Below are 17,897 nucleotides of genomic sequence, written 5' to 3' on the forward strand. Positions count from 1 at the left end.
TCTCAAAAATTAAATGCTCGTCAGGTATTGTGTAAAAACCTTGACCTTTTACGTCACATCTGAGACCTCACAACACCGCTCCCGGATGGGCTCGAACCACCAACCTATTGGTTAACAGCCGAACGCGCTAACCATTGCGCCACGGAAGCCCAAAAGTTAAATACTCGTCAGGTATTGTGTAAAAACCTTGACTTCTTACGTTACATCTGAGACCTCACAACACCGCTCCCGGATGGGCTCGAACCACCAACCTATTGGTTAACAGCCGAACGCGCTAACCATTGCGCCACGGAAGCACAAAAGTTAAATGCTCGTCAGGTATTGTGTAAAAACCTTGACTTTTTACGTCACATCTGAGACCTCACAACACCGCTCCCGGATGGGCTCGAACCACCAACCTATTGGTTAACAGCCGAACGCGCTAACCATTGCGCCACGGAAGCCCAAAAGTTAAATGCTCGTTAGGTATTGTGTAAAAACCTTGACTTTTTACGTCACATCTGAGACCTCACAACACCGCTCCCGGATGGGCTCGAACCACCAACCTATTGGTTAACAGCCGAACGCGCTAACCATTGCGCCACGGAAGCCCAAAAGTTAAATGCTCGTCAGGTATTGTGTAAAAACCTTGACTTTTTACGTCACATCTGAGACCTCACAACACCGCTCCCGGATGGGGTCGAACCACCAACCTATTGGTTAACAGCCGAACGCGCTAACTATTGCGCCACGGAAGCCCAAAAATTAAATGGTCGTCATTTATTGTGCAAAAACTTTGGCTTTCTACGTTACATTTGAGATCCCACAACACCGCTCCTGGATGGGCTCGAACCACCAACCTATTCGTTAACAGCCGAACGTGCTAACCATTGCGCCACGGAAGCCCAAAAAATAAATGGTCGTCAGGTATTGTGGAAAAACTTTGGCTTTCTACGTTACATTTGAGATCACACAACACCGCTCCCGGGTGGGCTCGAACCACCAACCTATTGGTTAACAGCCGAACGCGCTAACCATTGCGCCACGGAAGCCAAGAAATTAAAAGGTTGTCAGGTATTGTGGAAAAGTTTTGACTTTTCACGCTACGTCTGAGACGTCACAACACCGCTCCAGGGAGGGCTCAAACAACCAGTCTTCTGAATAGCAGCTGAACGTGCTAACCATTGCGCCACGGAAGCCCATAAATTAAATGGTCGTCAGGTATTGTGGAAAAACCTTGACTTTTTACGTTACATCTGAGACCTCACAACACCGCTCCCAGATGGGCTCGAACCACCAACCTTTCAGTCGGTTAACAGCCGAACGCGCTAACCATTGCGCCACGGAAGCCCAAAAATTAAATGGTCGTCATTTATTGTGCAAAAACTTTGGCTTTCTACGTTACATTTGAGATCCCACAACACCGCTCCCGGATGGGCTCGAACCACCAACCTATTCGTTAACAGCCGAACGTGCTAACCATTGCGCCACGGAAGCCCAAAAATTAAATGGTCGTCAGGTGTTGTGGAAAAACTTTGGCTTTCTACGTTACATTTGAGACCCCACAACACCTCTCCCGGATGGGCTCGAACCACCAACCTTTCCTTTAACAGCTGAACGCGCTAACCATTGCGCCACGGAATCCCAAAAATTAAATGCTCGTCAGGTATTGTGTAAAAACCTTGACTTTTTACGTCACATCTGAGACCTCACAACACCGCTCCCGGATGGGCTCGAACCACCAACCTATTGGTTAACAGCCGAACGCGCTAACCATTGCGCCACGGAAGCCCAAAAGTTAAATGCTCGTCAGGTATTATGTAAAAACCTTGACTTTTTACGTCACATCTGAGACCTCACAACACCGCTCCCGGATGGGCTCGAACCACCAACCTATTGGTTAACAGCCGAACGCGCTAACCATTGCGCCACGGAAGCCCAAAAGTTAAATACTCGTCAGGTATTGTGTAAAAACCTTGACTTCTTACGTCACATCTGAGACCTCACAACACCGCTCCCGGATGGGCTCGAACCACCAACCTATTAATTAACAGCCGAACGCGCTAACCATTGCGCCACGGAAGCCAAAAAGTTAAATGCTCGTCAGGTATTGTGTAAAAACCTTGACTTTTTACGTCACATCTGAGACCTCACAACACCGCTCCCGGATGGGCTCGAACCACCAACCTATTGGTTAACAGCCGAACGCGCTAACCATTGAGCCACGGAAGCTCAGAAATAAAATGGTTGTCAGGTGTTGTGGAAAAACTTTGGCTTTCTACGTTACATTTGAGACCCCACAACACCTTTCCCGGGTGGGCTCGAACCACCAACCTTTCGATTACCAGCTGAACGCGCTAACCATTGCGCCACGGAATCTCAAAAATTAAATGCTCGTCAGGTATTGTGTAAAAACCTTGACCTTTTACGTCACATCTGAGACCTCACAACACCGCTCCCGGATGGGCTCGAACCACCAACCTATTGGTTAACAGCCGAACGCGCTAACCATTGCGCCACGGAAGCCCAAAAGTTAAATACTCGTCAGGTATTGTGTAAAAACCTTGACTTCTTACGTTACATCTGAGACCTCACAACACCGCTCCCGGATGGGCTCGAACCACCAACCTATTGGTTAACAGCCGAACGCGCTAACCATTGCGCCACGGAAGCACAAAAGTTAAATGCTCGTCAGGTATTGTGTAAAAACCTTGACTTTTTACGTCACATCTGAGACCTCACAACACCGCTCCCGGATGGGCTCGAACCACCAACCTATTGGTTAACAGCCGAACGCGCTAACCATTGCGCCACGGAAGCCCAAAAGTTAAATGCTCGTTAGGTATTGTGTAAAAACCTTGACTTTTTACGTCACATCTGAGACCTCACAACACCGCTCCCGGATGGGCTCGAACCACCAACCTATTGGTTAACAGCCGAACGCGCTAACCATTGCGCCACGGAAGCCCAAAAGTTAAATGCTCGTCAGGTATTGTGTAAAAACCTTGACTTTTTACGTCACATCTGAGACCTCACAACACCGCTCCCGGATGGGGTCGAACCACCAACCTATTGGTTAACAGCCGAACGCGCTAACTATTGCGCCACGGAAGCCCAAAAATTAAATGGTCGTCATTTATTGTGCAAAAACTTTGGCTTTCTACGTTACATTTGAGATCCCACAACACCGCTCCTGGATGGGCTCGAACCACCAACCTATTCGTTAACAGCCGAACGTGCTAACCATTGCGCCACGGAAGCCCAAAAAATAAATGGTCGTCAGGTATTGTGGAAAAACTTTGGCTTTCTACGTTACATTTGAGATCACACAACACCGCTCCCGGGTGGGCTCGAACCACCAACCTATTGGTTAACAGCCGAACGCGCTAACCATTGCGCCACGGAAGCCAAGAAATTAAAAGGTTGTCAGGTATTGTGGAAAAGTTTTGACTTTTCACGCTACGTCTGAGACGTCACAACACCGCTCCAGGGAGGGCTCAAACAACCAGTCTTCTGAATAGCAGCTGAACGTGCTAACCATTGCGCCACGGAAGCCCATAAATTAAATGGTCGTCAGGTATTGTGGAAAAACCTTGACTTTTTACGTTACATCTGAGACCTCACAACACCGCTCCCAGATGGGCTCGAACCACCAACCTTTCAGTCGGTTAACAGCCGAACGCGCTAACCATTGCGCCACGGAAGCCCAAAAATTAAATGGTCGTCATTTATTGTGCAAAAACTTTGGCTTTCTACGTTACATTTGAGATCCCACAACACCGCTCCCGGATGGGCTCGAACCACCAACCTATTCGTTAACAGCCGAACGTGCTAACCATTGCGCCACGGAAGCCCAAAAATTAAATGGTCGTCAGGTATTGTGGAAAAACTTTGGCTTTCTACGTTACATTTGAGATCACACAACACCGCTCCCGGGTGGGCTCGAACCACCAGCCTTTTGAATAACAGCTGAGCGCGCTAACCATTGCACCACGGAAGCCCAAAAATAAAATATTCGTCAGGTATTGTGGAAAAACCTTGATTTTACTTCACATTGAGACGTCACAACACCGCTCCCGGATGGGCTCGAACCACCAACCTATTGGTTAACAGCCGAACGCGCTAACCATTGAGCCACGGAAGCTCAGAAATTAAATCGTTGCCAGGTATTGTGGAAAAACCTTGACATTTTACGTTACATCTGAGACGTCACAACACCGCTCCAGGGAGGGCTCAAACAACCAGTCTTCGGAATAGCAGCTGAACGCGCTAACCATTGCGCCACGGAAGCCCATAAATTAAATGGTCGTCAGGTATTGTGGAAAAACCTTGACTTTTTACGTTACATCTGAGACCTCACAACACCTCTCCCGGATGGGCTCGAACCACCAATCTTTCGGTTAACAGCCGAACGCGCTAACCATTGAGCCACGGACGCCCAAAAATTAAATGTTCGTCAGGTATTTTGGAAAAACTCTAACATTTTACGTTACATCTGAGACGTCACAACACCGCTCCCGGGTGGGCTCAAACCACCAGTCTTTTGAATAGCAGCTGAACTTGCTAACCATTGCGCCACGGAAGCCCAAAAATTAAATGGTCGTCAGGTATTGTGGAAAAACCTTGACTTTTGACGTCGTCTTGAGACGTCACAACACCGCTCCCGGATGGGCTCGAACCACCAACCTATTTGTTAACAGCCGAACGCGCTAACCATTGAGCCACGGAAGCTCTGAAATTAAATGGTTGTCAAGTATTGTGGAAAAGTTTTGACTTTTTACGCTACATCTGAGACCACACAACACCTCTCCCGGATGGGCTCGAACCACCAACCTTTCGATTAACAGCTGAACGCGCTATCCAATTGCGCCACGGACGCCCAAAAATTAAATGGTCGTCAGGTATTGTGGAAAAACTTTGGCTTTCTACGTTACATTTGAGATCACACAACACCGCTCTCGGATGGGCTCGAACCACCAACGTATTTGTTAACAGCCGAACGCGCTAACCATTGAGCCACGGAAGCTCTGAAATTAAATGGTTGTCACGTATTGTGGAAATGTTTTGACTTTTTCCGCTACATCTGAGACCGTACAACACCTCTCCCGGGTGGGCTCGAACCACCAACCTTTCGATTAACAGCTGAACGCGCTAACCATTGCGCCACGGAAGCCAAAAAATTGAATGTTCGTCAGGGATTGTGGAAAAACTCTGACATTTTACGTTACATCTGAGACGTCACCACAACGCTCCCGGGAGGGCTCAAACCACCAGTCTTCTGAATAGCAGCTGAACGCGCTAACCATTGCGCCACGGAAGCCCAAAAATTAAATGGTCGTCAGGTATTTTGGAAAAACCTTAACTTTTTACGTCACATCTGAGACGTCACAACACCGCTCCCGGATGGGCTCGAACCACCAACCTATTTGTTAACAGCCGAACGCGCTAACCATTGAGCCACGGAAGCTCAGAAATTAAATGGTTGTCACGTATTGTGGAAAAGTTTTGACTTTTTACGCTACATCTGAGACCACACAACACCTCTCCCGGGTGTGCTCGAACCACCAATCTTTCGATTAACAGCTGAACGCGCTAACCATTGCGCCACGGAAGCCCAAAAATTAAATGTTCGTCAGGTATTGTGGAAAAACTCTGATATTTTACGTTACATCTGAGACGTCACAACACCGCTCCCGGGAGGGCTCAACGATTTTGAAAATGTTATTAAAAATCGAGGAACATTTTTAATTATTGTTCAATCGAGATGAAATCACTTTCAATGAGTGTTTTATAGGGAATTAAGCTGAATTCGGTCAAACATTTCTCCAGAAAAAAATGCATTCAAAAAAGTACCGAAAAAATCGCATGTTTTTCTTCTTCAAGATACAAAATCCGTGACAACGATTTCTTATTGAAAAATTTAATTTTAACAGTTTTTTGATTGAATATCGTTACATTTGCTTGAATTAAAGCAAAAAGTATAAAAATAATGGTTTCAGTGAACATATTTGAAAATAGTGAAGAAATACTCAAAGTATGCTTCTTTGGCCGTGAAACGACGATTTTGAAAATGTTATTAAAAATCGAGGTAAATTTTTAATTATTGTTCAATCGAGATGAAATCACTTTCAATGAGTGTTTTATAGGGAATTAAACAGAATTCGGTCAAAAATTTCTCCAGAAAAAAATGCATTCAAAAAAGTACCGAAAAAATCGCATGTTTTTCTTCTTCAAGATACAAAATCCGTGACAACGATTTCTTATTGAAAAATTTAATTTTAACAGTTTTTTGATTGAATATCGTTACATTTGCTTGAATTAAAGCAAAAAGTATAAAAATAATGGTTTCAGTGAATATATTTGTAAATAGTGAAGAAATACTCAAAATATGCTTCGTTGGCGGTGAAACGTCGATTTTGAAAATGTTATTAAAAATCGAGCTACATTTTTAATTATTGTTCAATCGAGATGAAATCACTTTTAATGAGTGTTTTATAGGGAATTAAGCTGAATTCGGTCAAACATTTCTCCAGAAAAAAATGCATTTAAAAGTGTACTGAAAAAATCGCATGTTTTTTCTCTTCAAGATACAAAATCCGTGACAACGATTTCTTATTTAAAATTGAATTTTAACAGGTTGTTGAATGAATATCGTTACATTTGCTTGAATTAACGCAAAAATTACAAAAATAATGGTTTCAGTGGTTATATTTGAAAATAGTGAAGAAATACTCAAAATGTTTTTCTTTGGCCGAGTTACGTCGATTTTGAAAATGTTATCAAAAATCGAGGTACATTTTTATTTATTGTTCAATCGAGATGAAATCACTTTTAATGAGTGTTTTATATTGAATTAAGCTGAATTCGGTCAAAAATGTCTCCAGAAAAAAATGCATTCAAAAAAGTACCGAAAAAATCGCATGTTTTTCTTCTTCAAGACACAAAATCCGTGAATACGATTTCTTATTGAAAATTGAATTTTAACAGTTTTTTGAATGAATATCGTTACATTGCTTGAATTAAAGCAAAAAGTATAAAAATAATGGATTCAATGAATATATTTGAAAATAGAGAAGAACTACTCAAAATATGCTTCTTTGGCCGTGAAACGCCGATTTTGAAAATGTTATTAAAAATCGAGGTAAATTTTTAATTATGTTCAATCGAGATGAAATCACTTTCAATGAGTGTTTTATAGGGAATTAAGCTGAATTCGGTCAAACATTTCTCCAGAAAAAAATGCATTCAAAAGTGTACCGAAAAAATCGCATGTTTTTCTTCTTCAAGATACAAAATCCGTGACAACGATTTCTTATTGAAAAATTTAATTTTAACAGTTTTTTTAATGAATATCGTTACATTTGCTTGAATTAAAGCAAAAGGTATAAAAATAATGGTTTCAGTGGTTATATTTGAAAATAGTGAAGAAATACTCAAAGTGGTCTCCCTCCCAAGTACTGACTGCGCTCGACGCTTCTTAACTTCGGTTATCGGACGAGAACCGGTGTATTCAGCGTGTTATGGCCGTTTCTCGAGAGTGCTAGTTAATAATTTGAATTAAATTAACTTTCATCTTTATAAAACAATAACAAAAAGAAGATATGTTTGCTTTTTTTCATATTTGGTGGAATTTGAAAGAGGAAACAAAAGTGAAAAAGCCGACGGCACGCAGTATTCCCAAGTACTGTATGCGCTCGACGCTGCTTAACTTCGGTTATCGGACGAGAACCGGTGTATTCAGCGTGATATGGCCGTTGCCGAGAGTGCTAGGTAATAATTCGAATTTAAATTAAGTGAGACAAATTAACCATCATCTTTTTAAAACAATAACAAAAAGAAAATAAGTTTGCTTTTTTCAAATCTACTGGAATTTAAAAGAGGAAAAAAAAGTGAAAAAGCCAACGGCACGCAGTGTTCCTAAGTGGTCTCCCTCCCAAGTAGTGACTGCGCTCGACGCTGCTTAACTTCGGTTATCGGACGAGAACCGGTGTATTCAGCGTGTTATGGCCGTTGCCGATAGTGCTAGTTAATAATTTGAATTAAATTAACTTTCATCTTTATAAAACAATAACAAAAAAAGATATGTGTGCTTTTTTCAATTCGGGTGGAATTTAAAAGAGGAAACAAAAGTGAAAAACCAACGGCACGCAGTATTCCCAAGTACTGACTGCGCTCGACGCTGCTACCAGGGCGATCGGACGAGAACCGGTGTTCTCAACGTGATATGGCCGTTGCCGAGAGTGCTAGTTAAAAATTCGAATTTAAATTAAGTGAGACAAATTAACCTTCATCTTTATAAAACATTAACAAAAAAACATGTTTGCTTTTTTCATATCTATTAAAATTTAAAAGAGGAAAAAAAGTGAATAAGCCAACGGCACGCAGTGTTCCTAAGTGGTCTCCCTCCCAAGTACTGACTGCGCTCGACGCTGCTTAACTTCGGTGATCGGACGAGAACCGCTGTATTCAGCGTGATATGGTCGTTGCCGAGAGTGCTAGTTAATAATTCGAATTTAAATTAAGTGAGACAAATTAACCTTCATCATTTTAAAACAATAACAAAATGAAAACATGTTTGCTTTTTTCATATCTATTAAAATTTAAAAGAGGAAAAAAAAAGTGAAAAAGCCAACGGCACGCAGTGTTCCTAAGTGGTCTCCCTCCCAAGTAGTGACTGCGCTCGACGCTGCTTAACATCGGTTATCGGACGAGAACCGCTGTATTCAGCGTGATATGGCCGTTGCCGAGAGTGCTGGTTAATAATTTTAATTTAATTAACTTTCATCTTTATAAAACAATAAAAAAAAGAAGATATGTTTGCTTTTGTCATATCGGGTGGAATTTAAAAGAGGAAACAAAAGTGAAAAAGCCAACGGCACGCAGTATTCCCAAGTACTGACTGCGCTCGACGCTGCTAACGTCGGCGATCGGACGAGAACCGTTGTTCTCAGCGTGATATGGCCGTTGCCGAGAGTGCTAGATAATAATTCGAATTTAAATTAAGTGAGACAAATTAACCTTCATCTTTTTAAAACAATAACAAAAAGAAAATATGTTTGCTTTTTTCATATCTATTGGAATTTAAAAGAGGAAAAAAAAAGAATCAACCATTTAAATTCTAAGCTTCCGTCGCTCAATGGTTAGCGCGTTCGCCTGTTAACCAATAGGTTGGTGGTTCGAGCCCATCCGGGAGCGGTGTTGTGACGTCTCAGTTGTAGCGTAAAAAGTCAAAACTTTTCCACAATACGTGACAACCATTTAATTTCTGAGCTTCCGTGGCTGAATGGTTAGCGCGTTCGGCTGTTAACCAATAGGTTGGTGGTTAGAGCCCATCCGGGAGCGGTGTTGTGAGATCTCAGATGTAACGTAAAATGTCAGAGTTTTTCCACAATACCTGACGAACATTTAATTTTTGGGCTTCCGTGGCGCAATTATTAGCGCGTTCAACTGTTAATCGAAAGGCTGGTGGTTCAGGCCCACCCGGAAGAGGTGTTGTGGGGTCTCAGATGTAGCGTAAAAAGTCAAAACTTATCCACAATACGTGACAACCATTTAATTTCTGAGCTTCCGTGGCTCAATGGTTAGCGCGTTCGGCTGTTAACCAATAGGTTGGTGGTTCGAGCCCACCCGGGAGCGGTGGTGTAGGATCTCAAATGTAACGTAGAAAGCCAAAGTTTTGCCACAATACCTGACGACCATTAAATTTTTGGGCTTCCTTGGCGCAATGGTTAGCGCGTTCGGCTGTTAACCGAAAGGTTGGTGGTTCGAGCCCATCCGGGAGCGGTGTTGTGACGTCTCAGATGTGACGTAAAAAGTCAAGGTTTTTTCCACAGCACCTGACGACCATTTAATTTTTGGGCTTCCGTGGCGCAATGATTAGCGCGTTCAGCTGTTAATCGAAAGGTTGAAGGTTCGAGCCCACCCGAGAGAGGTGTTGTGGGGTCTCAGATGTAGCGTAAAAAGTCAAAACTTTTCCACAATACGTGACAACCATTTAAATTCTGAGCTTCCGTGGCTCAATGGTTAGCGCGTTCGCCTGTTAACCAATAGGTTGGTGGTTCGAGCCCATCCGGGAGCGGTGTTGTGACGTCTCAGATGTGACGTAAAAAGTCAAAGTTTTTCCACAACACCGGACGACCATTTAATTTTTGGGCTTCCGTTGCGCAATGGTTAGCGCGTTCAGCTGCTGTTCAAAAGACTGGTGGTTTGAGCCCTCCCGGGAGCGGTGTTGTGGCGTCTCAGATGTAACATAAAATGTCAGAGTTTTTCCACAATACCTGACGAACATTGAATTTTTGGGCTTCCGTGGCGCAATGGTTAGCGCGTTCAGCTGTTAATCGAAAGGTTGGTGGTTCGAGCCCACCCGGGAGAGGTGTTGTGGGGTCTCAGATGTAGCGTAAAAAGTCAAAACGTTTCCACAATACGTGACAACCATTTAATTTCTGAGCCTCCGTGGCTCAATGGTTAGCGCGTTCGGCTGTTAACCAATAGGTTAGTGGTTCGAGCCCACCCGGGAGCGGCGTTGTGGGATCTCAAATGTAACGTAGAAAGCCAAAGTTTTTCCACAATACCTGACGATCATTTAATTTTTGGGCTTCCGTGGCGCAATAGTTAGGGCGTTCGGCTGTTAACCAATAGGTTGGTGGTTCGAGCCCTCCCGGGCGCAGTGTTGTGGGATCTCAAACGTAACGTAGAAAGCCAAAGTTTTTCCACAATACCTGACGACCATTTAATTTTTGGGCTTCCGTGGCGCAATGATTAGCGCGTTCAGCTGTTAATCGAAAGGCTGAAGGTTCGAGCCCACCCGGGAGAGGTGTTGTGGGGTCTCAGATGTAGCGTAAAAATTCAAAACATTTCCACAATACGTGACAACCATTTAAGTTTGAGCTTCCGTGGCTCAATGGTTAGCGCTTTCGGCTGTTAACCAATAGGTTGGTGGTTCGAGCCCATCCGGGAGCGGTGTTGTGAGGTCTCAGATGTGACGTAAAAAGTCAAGGTTTTTACACAATACCTGACGAGCATTTATTTTTTGGGCTTCCGTGGCGCAATGGTTAGCGCGTTCAGCAGTTAACAAATAGGTTAGTGGTTCGAGCCCACCCGGGAGCGGCGTTGTGGGATCTCAAACGTAACGTAGAAAGCCAAAGTTTTTCCACAATACCTGACGACCATTTAATTTTTGGGCTTCCGTGGCGCAATGGTTAGCGCGTTCAGCTGTTAATCGAAAGGTTGGTGGTTCGAGCCCACCCGGGAGAGGTGTTGTGGGGTCTCAGATGTAGCGTAAAAAGTCAAAACGTTTCCACAATACGTGACAACCATTTAATTTCTGAGCCTCCGTGGCTCAATGGTTAGCGCGTTCGGCTGTTAACCAATAGGTTAGTGGTTCGAGCCCACCCGGGAGCGGCGTTGTGGGATCTCAAATGTAACGTAGAAAGCTAAAGTTTTTTTTAATTATCCGAACATTTGTGTCAAGGTCACATTATTTACATCCCCGTATCTCTGGTAGAACCAGAGTTACGAGCCTCCAGAATTTAGTCTAATGGATTTCCTATGAGGGGTTTGTTTGTTTACGATTAGCTTAATTACTCGACTACTGTTTGTCGTAGCCCTAATTCTTAGTATGTCTAGATGGGGGACAAATTGGTCTATAACATACTCAAAGGACATCCCCGTATCTCCAGTAGAAACAGAGTTACGAGCCTGCAAAGTTTATTTTCAAAAATCAAAAGTAACCTTCTAACAATAAGTGAGACAAAAAGTAAGTTGACGACGATATTGAGGTAGCCTCAAGTTTAAAGTATCCTTGTATGGGGAGCAAACAGTACTATAGCATATCCAAAGGAGATCCCAGTATCTCTTGTAGAACAAGAGTTATGAGCCTCCAAAGTTTAGTGCAAAAATCATAAGTAACATAATAAAAATAAGTGAGACGATACCAAGTTGACGAACATTTTGCTTAATATCTCGGCCCCTGTTTGTCGTAGCTCAATGTTTTTAGTATGGTTAGATGGGGGACAATTTGGACTATAACATATCCTAAGGACATCCCCGTATCTCTAGTAAACACAGAGTTATGGGCCTGCAAAGCATAGTCTAATGCATTTCCTTTGGACGGGTTGTTTGTTTACGTTTAGCTTAATTACTCGGCCCCTGTTTTTCGTAGCTCAATGTTTTTAGTATGGTTAGATGGGGGACAAATTGGACTATAAAATACTCAAAGGACATCCCCGTATCTACAGTAGAAACAGATTTACGAGCCTGCAGAATTTAGTCTAATGTATTTCCTATGGACGGGTTGTTTGTTTACGTTTAGCTTAATTACTCGGCCCCTGTTTTTCGTAGCTCAATGTTTTTAGTATGGTTAGATGGGGGACAAATTGGAATATAACATACTCAAAGGACATCGCCGTATCTACAGTAGAAACAGAGTTACGAGCCTGCAAAGTATAGTCTAATGCATTTTCTATGGAGGGGTTTGTTTGTTCATGTATTGCTTAATTACTTGACCCTGTTCTTTCGATTAAAAATAATAACATATCTTTAGTGTAGCGGTTATCGCATCCGCCTCACTCCCGGAAGGCCACAGGTTCGAAACCGCGAAGTTTTTTTTTATAATTATCCGAACATTTGTGTCAAGGTCACATTATTTACATCCCCGTATCTCTGGTAGAACCAGAGTTACGAGCCTCCAGAATTTAGTCTAATGGATTTCCTATGAGGGGTTTGTTTGTTTACGATTAGCTTAATTACTCGACTACTGTTTGTCGTAGCTCAATGTTTTTAGTACGGTTAGATGGGGGACAAATTGGATTATAGGAAATACATTAGACTAAATTCTGGAGGCTCGTAACTCTGTTTCTACTGTAGATACGGCGATGTCCTTTGAGTATGTTATATTCCAATTTGTCCCCCATCTAACCATACTAAAAACATTGAGCTACGAAAAACAGGGGCCGAGTAATTAAGCTAAACGTAAACAAACAACCCGTCCAAAGGAAATGCATTAGACTATGCTTTGCAGGCCCATAACTCTGTGTTTACTAGAGATACGGGGATGTCCTTAGGATATGTTATAGTCCAAATTGTCCCCCATCTAACCATACTAAAAACATTGAGCTACGACAAACAGGGGCCGAGATATTAAGCAAAATGTTCGTCAACTTTGGTATCGTCTCACTTATTTTTATTATGTTACTTATGATTTTTGCACTAAACTTTGGAGGCTCATAACTCTTGTTCTACAAGAGATACTGGGATCTCCTTTGGATATGTTATAGTACTCTTTGCTCCCCATACAAGGATACTTTAAACTTGAGGCTACCTCAATATCGTCTTCAACTTACTTTTTGTCTCACTTATTGTTAGAAGGTTACTTTTGATTTTTGAAAATAAACTTTGCAGGCTCGTAACTCTGTTTCTACTGGAGATACGGCGATGTCCTTTGAGTATGTTATAGACCAATTTGTCCCCCATCTAGCCATACTAAGAATTAGGGCTACGACAAACAGTAGTCGAGTAATTAAGCTAATCGTAAACAAACAAACCCCTCCATAGGAAATACATTAGACTAAATTCTGGAGGCTCGTAACTCTGGTTCTACCAGAGATACGGGGATGTAAATAATGTGACCTTGACACAAATGTTCGGATAATTATAAAGGTCTTTGCATGTTCCAAGCAAAAAAAAAAACCTCGCGGTTTCGAACCTGTGGCCTTCCGGGAGTGAGGCGGATGCGATAACCGCTACACTAAAGATATGTTATTATTTTTAATCGAAAGAACAGGGTCAAGTAATTAAGCAATACGCGAACAAACAAACCCCTCCATAGAAAATGCATTAGACTATATTTTGCAGGCTCGTAAATCTGTTTCTACTGTAGATACGGGGATGTCCTTTGAGTATGTTATAGACCAATTTGTCCCCCATCTAACCATACTAAAAACATTGAGCTACGACAAACAGTAGTCGAGTAATTAAGCTAATCGTAAACAAACAAACCCCTCCATAGGAAATACATTAGACTAAATTCTGGAGGCTCGTAACTCTGGTTCTACCAGAGATACGGGGATGTAAATAATGTGACCTTGACACAAATGTTCGGATAATTATAAAAAAAAACTTCGCGGTTTCGAACCTGTGGCCTTCCGGGAGTGAGGCGGATGCCATAACCGCTACACTAAAACAAACAACCCGTCCAAAGGAAATGCAAGTAACCTTCTAACAATAAGTGAGACAAAAAATAAGTTGACGACGATATTGAGGTAGCCTCAAGTTTAAAGTATCCTTGTATGGGGAGCAAAGAGTACTATAACATATCCAAAGGAGATCCCAGTATCTCTTGTAGAACAAGAGTTATGAGCCTCCAAAGTTTAGTGCAAAAATCATAAGTAACATAATAAAAATAAGTGAGACGATACCAAAGTTGACGAACATTTTGCTTAATATCTCGGCCCTTGTTTGTCGTAGCTCAATGTTTTTAGTATGGTTAGATGGGGGACAAATTGGACTATAACATACTCAAAGGAAATCCCCGTATCTCCAGTAGAAACAGAGTTACGAGCCTGCAAAGTATAGTCTAATGCATTTCCTATGGAGGGGTTTGTTTGTTCACGTATTGCTTAATTACTTGACCCTGTTCTTTCGATTAAAAATAATAACATATCTTTAGTGTAGCGGTTATCGCATCCGCCTCACTCCCGGAAGGCCACAGGTTCGAAACCGCGAAGTTTTTTTTATAATTATCCGAACATTTGTGTCAAGGTCACATTATTTACATCCCCGTATCTCTGGTAGAACCAGAGTTACGAGCCTCCAGAATTTAGTCTAATGTATTTCCTATGGAGGGGGTTTGTTTGTTTACGATTAGCTTAATTACTCGACTACTGTTTGTCGTAGCCCTAATACTTGGTATGGCTAGATGAAGGACAAATTGGTCTATAACATACTCAAAGGACATCCCCGTATCTCCAGTAGAAACAGAGTTACGAGCCTGCAAAATTTATTTTCAAAAATCAAAAGTAACCTTCTAACAATAAGTGAGACAAAAAATAAGTTGACGACGATATTGCGGTAGCCTCAAGTTTAAAGTATCCTTGTATGGGGAGCAAAGAGTACTATAACATATCCAAAGGAGATCCCAGTATCTCTTGTAGAACAAGAGTTATGAGCCTCCAAAGTTTAGTGCAAAAATCATAAGTAAAATAATAAAAATAAGTGAGACGATACCAAAGTTGACGAACATTTTGCTTAATATCTCGGCTCTACGACAAACAGGGGCCGAACCACCAACCTATTGGTTAACAGCCGAACGCGCTAACCATTGCGCCACGGAAGCCCAAAAATTAAATGCTCGTCAGGTATTGTGTAAAAACCTTGACTTTTTACGTCACATCTGAGACCTCACAACACCGTTCCCGGATGGGCTCGAACCACTAACCTATTGGTTAACAGCCGAACGCGCTAACCATTGAGCCACGGAAGCTCAGAAATTAAATGGTTGTCACGTATTGTGGAAAAGTTATGACCTTTTACGCTACATCTGAGACCCCACAACACCTCTCCCGGGTGGGCTCGTACCACCAACCTTTCGATTAACAGCTGATCGCGCTAATCATTGCGCACGGAAGCCCAAAAATTCAATGTTCGACAGGTATTGTGGAAAAACTCTGACATTTTATGTTACATTTGAGACGTCACAACACCGCTCCCGGGAGGGCTCAAACCACCAGTCTTTTGAATAGCAGCTGAACGCGCTAACCATTGCGCCACGGAAGCCCAAAAATTAAATGGTCGTCATGTATTTTGGAAAAACCTTGACTTTTAACGTCACATCTGAGACGTCAATATACCGCTCCCGGATGGGCTCGAACCACCAACCTATTGGTTAACAGCTGAACGCGCTAACCATTGAGCCACGGAAGCTCAGAAATTAAATGGTTGTCACGTATTGTGGAAAAGTTTTGACTTTTTACGCTACATCTGAGACCCCACAACACCTCTCCCGGGTGGGCTCGAACCTTCAACCTTTCGATTAACAGCTGAACGCGCTAATCATTGCGTCACGGAAACCCAAAAATTAAATGTTCGTCAGGTATTGTGGAAAAACTCTGACATTTTACGTTACATCTGAGACCTCACAACACCGCTCCCGGATGGGGTCGAACCACCAACCTATTGGTTAACAGCCGAACGCGCTAACCATTGAGCCACGGAAGCCCAAAGTTAAATGCTCGTCAGGTATTGTGTAAAAACCTTGACTTTTTACGTCACATCTGAGACCTCACAACACCGCTCCCGGATGGGCTCGAACCACCAACCTATTGGTTAACAGCCGAACGCGCTAACCATTGAGCCACGGAAGCTCAGAAATTAAATGGTTGTCACGTATTGTGGAAAAGTTATGACCTTTTACGCTACATCTGAGACCCCACAACACCTCTCCCGGGTGGGCTTGTACCACCAACCTTTCGATTAACAGCTGATCGCGCTAATCATTGCGCACGGAAGCCCAAAAATTCAATGTTCGACAGGTATTGTGGAAAAACTCTGACATTTTATGTTACATTTGAGACGTCACAACACCGCTCCCGGGAGGGCTCAAACCACCAGTCTTTTGAATAGCAGCTGAACGCGCTAACCATTGCGCCACGGAAGCCCAAAAATTAAATGGTCGTCATGTATTTTGGAAAAACCTTGACTTTTAACGTCACATCTGAGACGTCAATATACCGCTCCCGGATGGGCTCGAACCACCAACCTATTGGTTAACAGCTGAACGCGCTAACCATTGAGCCACGGAAGCTCAGAAATTAAATGGTTGTCACGTATTGTGGAAAAGTTTTGACTTTTTACGCTACATCTGAGACCCCACAACACCTCTCCCGGGTGGGCTCGAACCTTCAACCTTTCGATTAACAGCTGAACGCGCTAATCATTGCGTCACGGAAACCCAAAAATTAAATGTTCGTCAGGTATTGTGGAAAAACTCTGACATTTTACGTTACATCTGAGACCTCACAACACCGCTCCCGGATGGGGTCGAACCACCAACCTATTGGTTAACAGCCGAACGCGCTAACCATTGAGCCACGGAAGCCCAAAGTTAAATGCTCGTCAGGTATTGTGTAAAAACCTTGACTTTTTACGAAACATCTGAGACCTCACAACACCGCTCCCGGATGGGCTCGAACCACCAACCTATTGGTTAACAGCCGAACGCGCTAACCATTGAGCCACGGAAGCTCAGAAATTAAATGGTTGTCACGTATTGTGGAAAAGTTTTGACTTTTTACGCTACATCTGAGACCCCACAACACCTCTCCCGGGTGGGCTCGAACCTTCAACCTTTCGATTAACAGCTGAACGCGCTAATCATTGCGCCACGGAAGCCCAAAAATTAAATGTTCGTCAGGTATTGTGAAAAACTCTGACATTTTACGTTACATCTGAGACCTCACAACACCGCATCCCGGATGGGCTCGAACCACAAATCTATTGGTTAACAGCCGAACGCGATAACCATTGAGCCACGGAAGCTCAGAAATTAAATGGTTGTCACGTATTGTGGAAAAGTTTTGACTTTTTACGCTACATCTGAGACCCCACAACACCTCTCCCGGGTGGGCTCGTACCACCAACCTTTCGATTAACAGCTGAACGCGCTAAGCATTGCGCCACGGAAGCCCAAAAATTCAATGTTCGACAGGTATTGTGGAAAAACTCTGACATTTTATGTTACATTTGAGACGTCACAACACCGCTCCCGGGAGGGCTCAAACCACCAGTTTTTTGAATAGCAGCTGAACGCGATAACCATTGCGCCACGGAAGCTCAGAAATTAAATGGTTGTCACGTATTGTGGAAAAGTTTTGACTTTTTACGCTACATCTGAGACGTCACAACACCGCTCCCGGATGGTCTCG

At 42.9% G+C, this 17,897-nt stretch overlaps 1 non-coding gene and 3 pseudogenes across 1 annotated transcript; all 4 read right to left on the minus strand.

Annotated features, from left to right (window-relative positions):
* Window positions 1–2,285: 2,285 nt before the first annotated feature.
* Window positions 2,286–2,356, minus strand: TRNAT-GGU (transfer RNA threonine (anticodon GGU)). Its single transcript has one exon. It is a non-coding gene; the product is annotated as a tRNA-Thr (tRNA).
* Window positions 2,357–7,875: 5,519 nt separating this feature from the next.
* LOC149701469 (5S ribosomal RNA) lies at window positions 7,876–7,994 on the minus strand (annotated as a pseudogene).
* A 354-nt stretch (window positions 7,995–8,348) lies between these two features.
* LOC149701470 (5S ribosomal RNA) lies at window positions 8,349–8,467 on the minus strand (annotated as a pseudogene).
* Window positions 8,468–8,605: 138 nt separating this feature from the next.
* LOC149701471 (5S ribosomal RNA) lies at window positions 8,606–8,724 on the minus strand (annotated as a pseudogene).
* Between the last annotated feature and the right edge of the window lie 9,173 nt (window positions 8,725–17,897).

The sequence above is a fragment of the Phalangium opilio genome, unplaced genomic scaffold (genome assembly GCF_054372755.1).
Source record: "Phalangium opilio isolate 3A_F unplaced genomic scaffold, DU_Popi_V2 ptg000019l_1, whole genome shotgun sequence".
NCBI classification, from domain to species: domain Eukaryota; kingdom Metazoa; phylum Arthropoda; class Arachnida; order Opiliones; family Phalangiidae; genus Phalangium; species Phalangium opilio.